The 14,103-nt window shown below is 38.8% G+C and overlaps 1 non-coding gene across 1 annotated transcript; it reads left to right on the plus strand.

The window, feature by feature from the left end:
• The first annotated feature begins 3,161 nt into the window (after positions 1 to 3,161).
• TRNAS-UGA (transfer RNA serine (anticodon UGA)) lies at positions 3,162 to 3,249 on the plus strand. The gene has a single exon. It is a non-coding gene; the product is annotated as a tRNA-Ser (tRNA).
• The last annotated feature ends 10,854 nt before the right edge of the window (positions 3,250 to 14,103 follow it).

The raw sequence follows: 14,103 nt of genomic DNA on the forward strand, positions 1-14,103 counted from the left end.
GGATATGGAGCATAGCTTCGTGAGATAAAGCTCCTTAAAAAATAGAGATCTCACACGAGACTTTTCTACATTATGACTGGTAAAATCGAGCAGTTTTAGCATAAAGTTAATGCTCGTTAAAAAATAAACGCAAGATCCAAGCAGTTTTAATGCGGACTTCATGCTCGTTAAAAAATAAACATAAGCTTGTGAGCAGGCTTCCCCCAGGGTTCAAGCTCATTCAGAAAAAATGAACCGGTAAATAACCATTTGAGACCGTAAATTCATCAGCCATAAAAGCCTTGGTCGTGTTTGTGCACCGTCACCTCCACTTGTCATTTGGCCGATCATTCACATCCACTTGATTGTTTACCTATTTTGAGGAACAGCTGCGAAGAGTGATCTCACCTAGCCATCCTTGTAATACTGCCGTGATTGGAAAATTCCAACCCGTACCTGGAATCTGTAGCTATCCCTGTTTATCACTCGTTCCTCAAAAGATGAGTCTTCTTTAAGCTCTTTTCAACTGACTCGTAAAATATGAAAATATTGCCGAGTTTTGGCCTTCCAGCTCATTAAAATAACCAGAAGAGCTATCCCTCCTCTAGATTTTAATCTTTTTGGACCTGAGGGATTATTGCACAAAAAGATCGAGCGCTTGTCTGGTTCGGCTCGATAAAACTATCGAACATTCATCCCTTCTGTATTGTTTTATACTTTTTCGGACTTAAGGGATTAGATGACGAAAAAGGACCTCTGGAGTCCACTTTATGTACCCTTTTCAGACTCTCTAAAAATGAAAAGGACCGAGCTGTCTTTGTCGCTGGGCTCGTTAAAAGGGCTGATAAGCGACAAACTTGTCTGTAGACGAGAACGAGTTTCCCTATCGCTAAGCTCATTAAAAACATAGCGATGGGCTTGCCCGAAGGGCAGGTTATAGAACAAGCATATGTTATCCTCCTCAAGCTTGACAAAAATAAAGAGGTACTGGTCAGAAACGACTGGGGAAAAATTGGGAGAACCTCAAAGCTTAATGGTAGCAGGTCGCTCTTGAACATGACACTTTTGCCTCCGTAAATATCGGGTTGTGTTTTTATCATTCACCGGTCCCTTCACCATGGTCTCGCCATACCATCCATACATGGGGTAATGCTACCGATCCATCACATCAGTGTCGTTATATGTTCAAGAGATGTCATTCAGAAAGTGTCAACCGGGTCCCATCCACTACCATACATCATCTTTCATCCTTCCATGACCGCCACCCTGAATCATATTTCACAGATCGTTTTCACCATCATCACTAGCTCCGTTCCGTGTCACTAATGTGGGATTCATTAAGGCCCTCCTTTGACGGATCGCTTCTTGTCGACATCAGCTCACTATCCAAGAAGTTGATCTAGGAACACCCCCTCAGTACTTTGAAGCTTGCATGCCCCAATGGCAAGTTTCTCACTCCCGGCGGTAGGTATACATTAATGACCTTCGACCGGGAGACTTTGCGTGGTGTTCGATGTCAGATCCTATATTCACGCCACGTGAATTGTGCAGTACCTTGAGGGTCATCATCATTATCGGTGATTCCTCTCGTGCTTGTTAACGGTTTACATTATTGACTGGTAATCAAGCGATGTCTTTCCATGTTCGACTCCAAGAAATTCTCACATGGATCGACTTGTACTTAGTGTGAAGATCGGAAGTTTGAAGACCCCGGATCTAGTTTCATCCATCCAGGCTGCGATATATATTCAGGAGATAAAAACATAGACATGTGCAGCAGATGATCATCCTACTAAAAGGATGATAATTAAAAAAGCATAGAATTATCAGTCTATCATTAGACGATCGTCTGTTTATGTACAACAATTGTATTTATAAAGCTGAGCATGGGAAATGCCCGCCTCAGCTAGATCATGAAAAGAAAGTATGAAAAGATAATGTATTGTATTATATTTTGTTACAGGTCACCTCCCGACAATTGAATGAACTTCGGATCCTCCTAATAAAGCATTTCACCCGATAAACGACCTCATACTTTAGGGGGCAACTGTTATAGGCATTTTTGTGCCTCACAGCATGGAGCATGAAATGTCAATAATCTGAGGGATCCAAAGTCCCCAAACATGTTGTTCTTACCCTTAGAGGAAACAAGGTCAGCAAACCACAACTCTGCAAATCAGTCTTCCACTGAAAAAAACACTCAAAACAGGTCAATTTTGGATCAAAGCAGCTGCTCCAAAGGGTACCTGCGTTGCATAACAGGTGCAACAAAGGCTACCTGCATTGCAAAGTAGGTAGGACAAAGGCTACATGCGTTGGGCGTAACTGGACATGTGGAGGAATCTTTTTCTCAAAGTGCCAGTGCCCAGGAAGCTTCCATAAAGGCATGTGATCAAAAGATTCGCCTAATAATGAGTTAAGAGCTTCTAGAACTCCAAGTGGAAGGTAGAAACTCCAAGTGAAAGACTAAAGAACAACTGGAGTTGAAGGGCACAGCAAGTCACACATCAACATGACTTGCCTTCACTCCAAAACTCTATATAAGGATCTCATCCCATGGGATCTAGAGGCCGGAATTTGGTGCAAAGAATCGCTGTTGGTTTGCAGTTGTGAGCATTGGGTGATTGCTTGAGGGAGGTGAAGAAGAGATTTCTCTCCGTCGGGAAGGTGATGCTGGATTGGACCTCTCATGGTTGTATCACCGCCTGAACCTTACTTCCATATATTAATAAAGCATTTGAGGTTCTTCTATTCGCATGTGTTTCAATGGTTTATTGTCTTACTTGCGTCTTTGATTTATGCTAATCCTTGAATCGATTATGCATGCATGCTTCTTGTAGTTTCCTTTTCTTGTCTTATTTGCAGGATCGCGTGTAGCTGGGCCCGTGAAAAGACTTGGAGATGGGAGCAAGCGTCAAACAAAGGAGATTGGACCGACCATTTGCGCAAGACATCGGTAAGTGGATCTATCCTTTTTATCTCTTGCATGTGATAAAGAAGAAAATTTAGATAGCTTTGCTTTCAGCTGTTGCTAAGGAACTGTCACCCTTAGAGTGGGTTAGGGTCATTCCGAGTTGGATACTTTCCCCCACAACAATATGTCACAGGTATAGTTGGTATCGACCCGACTTTATGCTTATAGTTAGGGATTATACGAAGGGGTAGAATAGAAGTTGTCCCCGGGAGAGATGGCCGAGTGGTTAATGGCTCCGGTCTTGAAAACCGGTATAGATAAAAAAACTATTGAGGGTTCGAATCCCTCTCTCTCCTTTTGTTTTTCAACAATTGCATTTACCGGTCCAATAAAAAAAAAAGAGAATAGCTCGGCTGTATATAGCCGAGCTACAAGGATCCAGTTGGAAAAATAGTATTTGAAAAGACTCCTATCCCGCCGATATGGGAGATAGATGTAATGAAATTGAATCAATTTTTCTTCCATCTGGTTTGATCTATTGTTTCAGTTAAGAGGAGTCATGGAAAGGACAGGTTCGAAATCACGATCAATCCCTTTCTCAAATCCTGCTGCAGCTGCACGAGCCCTTCCCGCATGCCACAAATGACCTACGAAGAAGAAAAATCCTAGAACGAAATGTGAGGTGGATAACCAACTTCGGGGAGAGACATAATTCACTGCACTGATTTCGGTAGCTACACCACCCACAGAATTTAAAGAACCTAAAGGAGCATGAGTCATATATTCTGCTGAACGTCGTTCCTGCCAAGGCTGTATGTCTTTTCTCAACTTGCTCCGATCCAAATCATTAGGGTCCCTTATGGGTTCCAACCAAGGAGCACGGAGATCCCAAAAACGCATCGTTTCCCCTCCAAAGATAATTTCTCCAGTCGGAGAACGCATAAGGTATTTACCTAAACTAGTAGGTCCTTGGGCAGACCCCACACTAGCTCCAAGCACCGCCGCCAACGTAAAATGGCCAATCTTTCTAGGGTGAGCAAGCGAACTCTCGACGGAGGCCACCATTGAAAGATGTAAAACCGCCCGTAAAATGGCCAATCTCATAGGAACATAGTCGCTTGTCCGCATCGGGCAAGGGAGAAAGTCCTAAACCGCCGCCATAGTGAGTACTTCTCCCGTTGGTTGAGCCAGCTTTCGCTTCCTCTCCTCGACCTCGTAACCTCTCCGTTGTCGAGAGTTCGGCAAGCTCACCCTCACCCTACCGGTCCTCTTTCTTAGATCTTAGGGTTTTCGCACGAAACCAAATCGAACCCCTGCCGTGGGAGTTTGTATATTTCTTTCCCATTCAATCCCACGGTCCGTACCCAAATGATTCGCCTCCGCCCTTCCATTTGGTTCGTGCACCCGGTTAAAAAATAAGTTCACCTTAGGCCGTTGGATAGATAGAAGGGCAGAGGAGGGTTCTCTACCTGGCCCTAATCCTTTTCAGAATTGGGGCCTCACAATCATTAGCCAATATGCCTTTCTCGCATTTATGCCATTCCCGGTTCATGGTTTGAAATTCTGGTGTCCCAGGCGTAGAGGAACCACACTACCCATCCCGAACTTGGTGGTTAAACTCTATTGCGGTGAAGATACTGTAGGGGAAGCCCTGCGGGAAAATAGCTCGGTGCCAGGATGATAAAAAGCTTAATGCCTCTTCTCATTAGAAGGTCGTCTTCTTTGAAACCCATTTCTTACATATTTTCTTTCCCACTCCACACTTTACGTTTATTTGAAATGCAATACCTGCGCTCGCTCATAGCGATGCGATAAATTTGCTTCTGCATCCTCTTACCCCGAAGAGAGGAATCCCTTCCTTTTTGGAGGGACTCCTTCCTGGGAACGAATCCAGCGGAGAAGGGGCCTGTAGCTCAGAGGATTAGAGCACGGTTCTCCAGGGTCCTGGAGGGTGGTGTCATATATTCGCTCGTGTTGTGCTACGGGTCATCCAAATCAATTGCTGTCAATTTTGATTCGGATGATCCAGAGGAATCATCATTGACTATGCAATAAAAACTTTTCGAATGACCGGTGGAGATAGATTTAGCTAAAGAAAAAGATTTTATTGCGGCCCGATATGCTTTTCTCCTCCCTACGATCTATCTCTATTTTCCGGATCGTTTGGACAAGGAAAGGAGGGAATGGCATCTCAATTCCTTCTTTATGGATGCAATATAGCTCTCACAGTTCTTTGTCATCAAAATATCATCTACATATACCGCAAGATATACAACTTTTTTTCCAACTTTCTTGAAAAACAAAATTGCATCATCAAGATCATAATGTTTGAAATTGAGTTTCAGAAGATGCTCAGTTATATTTTCATACCAGGCCCGCGGTGCTTGTTTGAGGCCATACAAGGATTTCACAAGTTTTCATACTTTATGTTCATGTCCTTTCATAGCAAATCCTTCAGGCCGGGACATAAAAACATTCTCAGATATCCATTCAAGAAAGTAGTTTTTACATCCATTTGATGGACTTTCCAACCGTTCTGAGTTGCTAAGGAAAAGAGTGCTCGGATGGTAGCCCATTTTGTTGTGGGGGAAAAAGTCTCCTCATAATCGACCCCATCCTTCTGTGAAAAACTTTTTGCCACAAGCCTGGCTTCGTGCTTTCAAGTGAGACATCAGCTTTATACTTGTTCTTGTAGACCCACTTGCAGCAAATTGGTTTGGTTCCCAATAGAGGATCAACCAGCTTCCAAGTGCCATTCTTTATCAAGTCATCATACTCCTTTTTAATTGCTTCTTTCCATTCATCATGAGATGTGGCTTCTTTGAAGAAATTTGGTTCAAAATATATAGACAAATTCAATAGGTGAATCAAAGTCATCTACATCACCTCCATTTTGCTAGGTTGAATTTCTAGTTTCTGTCTTTCCAACCTCATCAAGATGAACACTTTCAAGTGCCTTTGTCAGCCACTTTACGGGACCTTTCTGAGATGGTCCAGGTTTCTCAGTTGATTGAGTTGGGACTGAATCAAGCTTGAGTCTCCCAATTATTTCAATCACATCACTCAAAGTATCATCAGTGGTTGGAGTTTCATGCGGGGGAGAGAGTGCTTCAGAAGAAGATTCCACAGGTTGATCCAGTATAGGAATCCTGCCTTCAAGACGTGGAATCTGATTATCAAATTCTTAACATTATTTTGCATTTGCAAATTTATCGAAGCAATCAAGTTGTCGCTCAACAACATCATCAACTTTGGATGATTTAAGAAAGATTACATCTCTAGATACAACAAACTTTTTATTGAATTTCTTTGGAGGTGTTTGAATACCCCAGGAAGATACACTTACGACTTCTTGCACCAAGTTTGTTTCTATGTACCTTTGGTATCAAGGCATAACATGTGGAACCAAAGACCTTGAGATGCTTTACCGAAGGAATGTGCCCATACCACATTTCATAAGGTGTCTTGTTTGTAATAGCATTAGATGGACATCTATTCTTTACATATACAACACATAGAACTGCATCAGCCCAAAACATCAATTTTAATTCTTGAAAAACATCATGGAGCGCACCATATTTAAGATTGTCTTATTAATTATTTTAGGTACTCCATTCTATTGGAGATTATAAGGCACAGTTGTTTGATGTTTGATCCCATGTTGGCGAAGATATTTTTCAAATTCATTTGAAGTGTATTCTTTTCCATTATCAGTGAAAATAGAGCCAATATGAGATTGTGCATCATTTTCAATCCATGAATGAAAGTTCTTGAATGTTTGAAAAGCATCAGATTTGTTCTTCAATAAATAAACCCAACACATTCTGGTGTAGTCATCAATAAATGCCATCATATATTTATTTCCATTTGCAGAAGGAATAGGAATTGGACCACATAAATCTAAATGAATGAGTTCAAGTTTTGTATGTGCTCTGGAATGTGAATCATGAAAATATTGTTTGTTATGCTTTCCTAGAATGCAAGCATCATATTCCTTAAGTTTCCTAAGAATTGTAGGCAAACCAGTAACACCATTTTTTTCAACAAGCAGAGGTTGTCATAGTTCAAGTGTCCAAGTATCATGCCATAATAAACTTTATGGAAATGTACCTTCATAATAATGAGAATTGTATGAGAAATTTTGTGCACGAGAAGAGGTACCTTGCAGCTTGAGAAGCCTTTATTCTTCTATCCTCGTCATGACAAGTGAGTGATCTAATGATTTTCTCACCCCAACCTTGCCATCAAACATATGAATGGAGTGTCTTTGTTGGCGGATGTGGACCAAGGACAACAAGTTTCTTCTCAGTTGTGGGAGATATAAAACATGATGCAAAGGAAAGTATTGAAGACTAGGCGATTTGAGCTTGATTGTGCCAAGCCCTGATGGCTTGAGTTTTGATTTGTCTGCAAAGTATACTGCTCCATCAACATTGTCAGTAAATTCTTCAAAAAAAACGTTTCTAAAAGTCATGTGGAAAGTTTCTCCTTAATCAAGCAACCAATCATTTTTCCAAGCAGCAAGTGAAACATTAAATAAGTCTTCATTTACTCCAATATTACAGTGTGCCACAACATAGTTAGCAGATTCAAGTGCTTTACCTTTCTATTTATCATTAGTTTTACCTTTGGGTTGGTTTCTTTCCTGCTCAATTATGCCCCACGGAAACTTTCATGTGGATGCATCATGTGATCCATCTCTATTGCAACACATGCAATGCAAATTTGACTTTTCTCCTTGAGAGTGTCTGCCCCCCCTACCTCTGAAATTTCTTCTTCCTCTTCCTCTTTGACCACCTATTCCTCTGGAAGAATATTGAGCAAGATTATTCTCTCTATGTGTAAGAAACACAACCTCTTCAGAAGATTGAGGAGTTGTCTTCTTCCCAAAATCTTTCTCTCTTTCAACAATTTTTGTCACAAAGGAGTCAAAGGTAATTCTTGGAGGCTTCCTTTTGCTTGCAATGACTCAAGATAATTTGAGTAAGTGGGATAAAGTGCCTTGACAAAAACTATCAGAGGAATGTCCAGTTGAACATTAGTGACTTTGATATCATGCATAATAGATTTTACTTTTGATGTAAGAGAAAGAGGATCATCATTTGGTAATTCAAGGCTGAACAATTTAATCATGAGTTGAACAACTACAAGTGTAGAGTGTGAGTCATAGAATTCTTTCAGTTTTTGTAAGGCTTCGAAAGCATTTGAAAATGGCAAAATATGGCGACTCACCTCTTCATTTACTGATGCTTCAATCAAGGCATAAGCATTGTTGTTCTTATTTTCCCAAATGGTGAATTCCTTGTTTGAGGTAGTGTTGATGCCTCAAAAATCGCTGCAACAACAATGGGGGATAACCACCCAGTCCGGACCTTAAAGCAGCTCCTTTTCCATTTGGATTAGTGGCTCTGATTGGTTTAACTAGGTCCAGTTATCGTCTCCCTATCTCTATTGGTTTATGATGTATATTTAACTACCAATAAGGAATATCAGATCACTTCTTCTTGTTGATCGAGCAAGAGAATGACCTTAAGCTAATTTGGGTTCAGCTAAGCCACAACTAAATTTTGCCTCTTTGAGTAGAGGACTTCAAAGAATGCAAAACTTAATCTAAATGCAAGCTTATTCTATAATGCAAGCAAAAGAAACTAATCTTAATCCTATCTCAATTAGGCAGATATAGATCTAACCTAACTAAGAGCAAGATATTTAAAGTATTGGGATTTAAACATGTCTTGTTTATAATGAATATCAAGTTAATGAAGTAGTTCAATTAAATGATATGATGGATACCAAAACACCTCCTATTGAGACCTCTTAACTGAAATAATCAATCAACAACACTCAGGAAAAATTTCTCAGAATGATTTTGATCATTTAATCAGTAACTTGAATTATTAAACAATAATATGCGGAAAAAGTTCACAACATACCACTATTTATTAATAAGTATGAAAAGACAGATTTATGAGTAAATAGTTACTCAGAAATCAGAATTCATCCCATAAGAGCAGAGATAAATAATAACATAAAATAGAGACAAATTACCTATACTGACAAAAGTGCACAAACATGAATAAAATGACACATTCCTATTATCATGAAAATGAAACTGATATTTGAAATGGTAGTATTAGAAATACCAATTTATTGCATCCATTTCTTTGACCCTGGTCTCCAACAGTCTTTTACATTGCTTGAACTTTTGCTTTCAAAGCTAAAGCCACAATAGTGCAAACTTTGTCTATCATGCATAATTCAAGATACAAAATAAAAATCCTCAATAATCCCCGGATCTGAGATTTTGCTATGAAACCAGCTCACAAAAAGATAGAAAAGATAGTTGAATGCCTTAGAATTTAGCCTCTTCGAGGGGGCAACCTCCTTTACATTACACAAATGAACAACTCTTGGATGATTCAAATGACAAAACCTCCTTTCTATATATAGGAGTCTAAGGAGTCACAATATAACCTAGCCGACCTAACAATAATAATATAAAGCCACAAAAATAACAATAGAGGAATTCTATGGGCCACAGTAATAACAATGGGGACAATAGGGGCACAACAATATTAATAAGGGATACAACTACAATAGTAATGGGGTAATCAATAGTATTATAGGGACCTAACATGCCCCTCTCTTTCAAAAAGGTGTTGTCCTCAATGCTTGAGTAGTTCTGGATGCTTCTGTATAAAATTATCATCCTCCCATGTGGAACCTTTAGCGGGTAAGTTCTTCCACTTGATGAGATACTCCAAAATTGATCGATTTTGTAGCTGTCGAGTTCTTGTTTTTGTGACTGCTTCCGGTTCCAATATAATTTTTCCTTCCTTGTCAAGTTCTGGCAATATTGTTTGCATTGGGAGCTTGTCGCCTATAACCTTCTTAAAACATGAAACATGGAAAACAGGGTGCACTCGAGAAGCTGCAGGAAGCTCCAATTTGTATGCCATATTACCAATATTTTGCAACACCTTGTACGGACCATAATACTTTGGTGATAATTTATTATCCTTCTTAGCTTGCTTGAGGGACATTTGTTTATATGGTTGTAGTCGTAGGAATACCCAATCACCTACATCAAAACTTCTTTCGCTGCAATGTTGATCTGCTTATTATTTCATTCTATTTTGTGCCAACACGAGGTTATCCTTTAAGAGTTGAATGACTTGTTGTTGATGTTCGATGTGATGTTCCACTGCTTTAACCTTAGAATTTTCTCTTAAATATGATGTGATGGATGGTGGCTGATATCCATAAAGTGCCATAAATGGGGTCATTTTTGTTGTTGTATGGAAGGAAGTGTTATACCACCATTTAGCCAGAGGAAACCATTTGACCCATTGTGTCTGTTTATCAGATACAAAGTAACGAAGATATCCTTCCAAACATTTGTTTACTATCTCAGTTTGCCCATCAGATTGAGGATGATAAGATGAGCTATGAGCTAACTGAGTACCAAGACAAGAAAATAATTTTGTCCAAAAATTTCCAGTGAAAATGGGATCTCTATCACTTACAATAATCTTTGGATTTCCATGTAGCTTTTGAATTGTTTCCATAAATGCAGTAGAAACTGTGCTGGCTTTAAATGGATGTGATAATGCACAAAAGTGTGCATACTTGGTCAGTTTGTCAACTACCACCATGATGACACTCTTTCCCTCAGATTTGGGTAAACCTATGATAAAATCCATTGAAACCTCATTCCAACGTTGGCTTGGAATGGATAAAGGTTGTAATAGACATGGAGTCTTAATTGTTTCAACTTTATTTGTTGGCAAACCAAACATTCCGCCACAAATTTTTGAATATCCGATTTAAGGCCATCCCAAAAAAATTCCTTCTTAACCCTATGGTAAGTTTTTAAAAATCCCGAGCGCCCTCCTAAGGGAGAAGTGTGCATTTCCATAAGAATCTTTTGTTTGAGTTGGGAATTCTTACAGAGGTATAAGCGATATTTGTTTTTGCGAGCTAAATGTATTAGATGTACTGGAATCTTGTTGTAACTTTCAAATAAGTGCCCACACTTCTTCATCATTCTTCCATTCCTCCCTTGCTTCGTCCAATCTAGTTGGATAATAGAAATGGCACACAACAATGCTTCCACATCCTCATCTTTTCTTGAGAGTGCATCTGCCACCACATTTTGCTTCCCTTTTTTGTAGATGATTTCAAAGTCATAACCCAACATCTTTGTGACCCACTTTTGTTGCTCTTCAGAGGATAATCCTTGTTCTAAAAATTATTTAAGGCTATCATGATCCATTTTTACCTTGAAGTGTCTTCCCATTAGGTAGGGTCGCCATTTCTTAAGTGCATGTAGTATTGCCAACATTTCCTTCTCATAAATAGCTTTGTGTAAAAAGTTTCCCTTGATTGGACGACTTTCAAAAGCAATGTGTCTTCCATCTTGCATTAAAACAACACCAATTCCATTTCCGAAGCATCACATTCCACAATAAAGGTTTTTTGAAGTTCAGTGTAGCTAAGAACGGTGCTTGGCACATTGTCTCTTTAAGATGTTCAAAGGCCTTTGTTGCTTCTGGAGCCCATGAAAATGAATCTTTCTTCAATAATGTTGTTAGAGGTGCTACTATTCTCCCATAATTCTTAACAAACTTGTGATAATACCTTGTCAACCCGAGAAATCCTCTCGGATGCTTTATGGATGTGGGGATTTTCCATTCCTTAATGGCTTTAATTTTGCTAGGGTCTACCTTAACTCCATGAGATATAATATGACCCAGATATTCCACCTATTGTACTCCAAAGAAACATTTGGATCTTTTTGCATATAATTGTTTCTCCTCCATAGCTGCAACACCCTGTCAACATGTTCAACATGATCCTTCCAAGACTTGTTGTAGATTAGTATATCATCAAAAAATACTAACACAAATTTTCTAAGGAAGGGTTTGAAAATGGAATTCATCAAACCTTGAAATGTAGAAGGTGCAATGGTAAGGCCAAAAGGCATGAACAAAAATTCATAATGACCCTCATGAGTCTAAATGTTGTTTTCAGAATGTCTTCAGTCTTCATTCTAATTTGATGATATCCTGAACGAAGATCTAACTTGGTGAAGTAAATTGATCCATGCAATTTATCTAGTAATTCATCAATGATAGGAATGGGAAACTTATCTTTAATAGTGAGCTTATTAAGCTCCCTATAATCTAGACACATGCGCCATGATCCATCCTTCTTGTGCACCAATACTACTGGAGCAAAGAAAGAACTTTGACTAGGTTAATTATACCAGCCTCTAGCATTTCTGCAACCATACATTCAATTTCACTCTTTTGGGCATAGGGATATCTGTACAGCCTGATGTTTGGAGGAACACTTCCTGGAATCAGATGAATAGCACGATCATGACCACGAATAGGTGGGAGACCTTCGAGAGTCTCAAATACCTTGGAATGATTGTCTAAGAATTTTTGGAGATCTGGAGAAATAGATGATTCTGATGTGGAAACATCTAGCGAACATAACTGTGCAATTACACCTCTTTGTTCCTTTTTAAGAAGCTTTGTCATACCATTAGAGCTTATTATCTTTCTCGGTTTCCCTGCAATACCCTTTAATTCAACTTCCTTTCCTTTCGTAGAAAATTTCATGAAAAGTTCTTGAAAATTAAAAGCTATTGTACCCAGGGATTGTAGCCATTAGACTCCTAGTATAACATCAGCACCTCCCATTGGAATGGAAAGCATTGGGCTAGTCAATACATATTCTCCCATGGATAGCTTGATATTATGGCACTTTCCAGAGAAATTTATCATTCCTCCATTTGAAACCATCACTTGACACTTTGGTGCTGGATATAGGAAGCAATTCAATTCTTTTGCTATCTTACAATGAATAAAATTGTGGGTACTTCCTGAATCAATCAACACTATTACCTTTTTCTCCTTGATTTGTCCTTCTATCTTGATGGTTTGAGGAGTGGTAATTCCAGCCAATTCATTACAAGATATGGTCGGATTCATTTCTTCTTTATCTAGGCTTTGTTCTTGGAGTATATCCTCTTCTTTTCACCTTTCTTGCTCCTTTCCTTCTTCTTCTTCACAATCGATGTAGAATAATTTCTTCTCAGCACACTTATGACATTTAGTGTATTTGCTATCACAACTGTAACAAAGCCCTTTTGCTATTTTTTCTTCCAATTTTTGTGGTGTCAACCTTATAGGTTGTGGAATACTAGGGGCAACAACACTTCCATCTTTATAGTTGTGAGTGGTATGCTTCATGGTTGCCATAATTTTGCTTTCCATTTTTCTTGCTAACCTGAATGCCTTCTCTAATGAATTAGGTTCCCAAAGGCAAACATCATGTTGGATATTATCCTTTAAAGTCCCTATGAACACATCAATCCTATGCTCCTCTGGAATATTTTTTACCCTTATGTTCAATTTTTGGAACTCCTTAATGTGCTCCATTATTGAACCCTTTTGTTTGAGACTTATTAATTCGCTAAAAAAAGTGTTGCTTTTTGTATCCTAATAATGTGCTGTCAATTCTTCCATAAAAATTGCCCAAGTGATAATTTGTTTATGAGACCAAAGCCATTGATACTATACAAACTGATTTGGTTCCAAATATAAAGTTGCAATACACACCTTTTGTGTGTTTTACACATTATTGAGATCGAAAAATTACTCCATATGTAATATCCATGTTGCAGGATCCTTGCCATCAAACTTCCTCATATAAATTTTTGGAATATGGTGGGTCTTAGATCCAACATTAGAGTCTATGAAATCATGATTAACATTTCTTTTGTTCTCATCATGAGTTTCCTTTACTACCCTTTCACCATTAGTAAGAATTTCTTGTAAAAACTTTGTCAAATCTGTCTTCAAATCTTCCATGTCTGTCTTTAAACAATCCAACTTAGCTTCTATGTATTTCTTTAAACCATCCATCTTAGCTTCTACATCTTTCTTTAAACCATCCATCTTAGATTCTGTTACTTTTCGTGCAAGTGACACTAGTTGCACTTGGTCTCGAATTTTGATATATCATGTTGCATTTCTTCTTCTTCTTCATGATTCATGCTAGAGCTTTCAGATTGCTTACTAGGTGTTTGCATTTTCTTTCTTCGGGGCAGCAATTACCGATAATAATGCTTTACTATGCCATTTTAATTCGTTCAAACTAATTTTTCAAACCAAGCTTACGCAAAAATTAAAAAAAAC

This window comes from Pinus tabuliformis, chromosome 8 (assembly GCF_031772625.1).
Source record: "Pinus tabuliformis cultivar Carrire ecotype Pingquan chromosome 8, CPIR1, whole genome shotgun sequence".
In the NCBI taxonomy this organism is placed as follows: Eukaryota; Viridiplantae; Streptophyta; class Pinopsida; order Pinales; family Pinaceae; genus Pinus; species Pinus tabuliformis.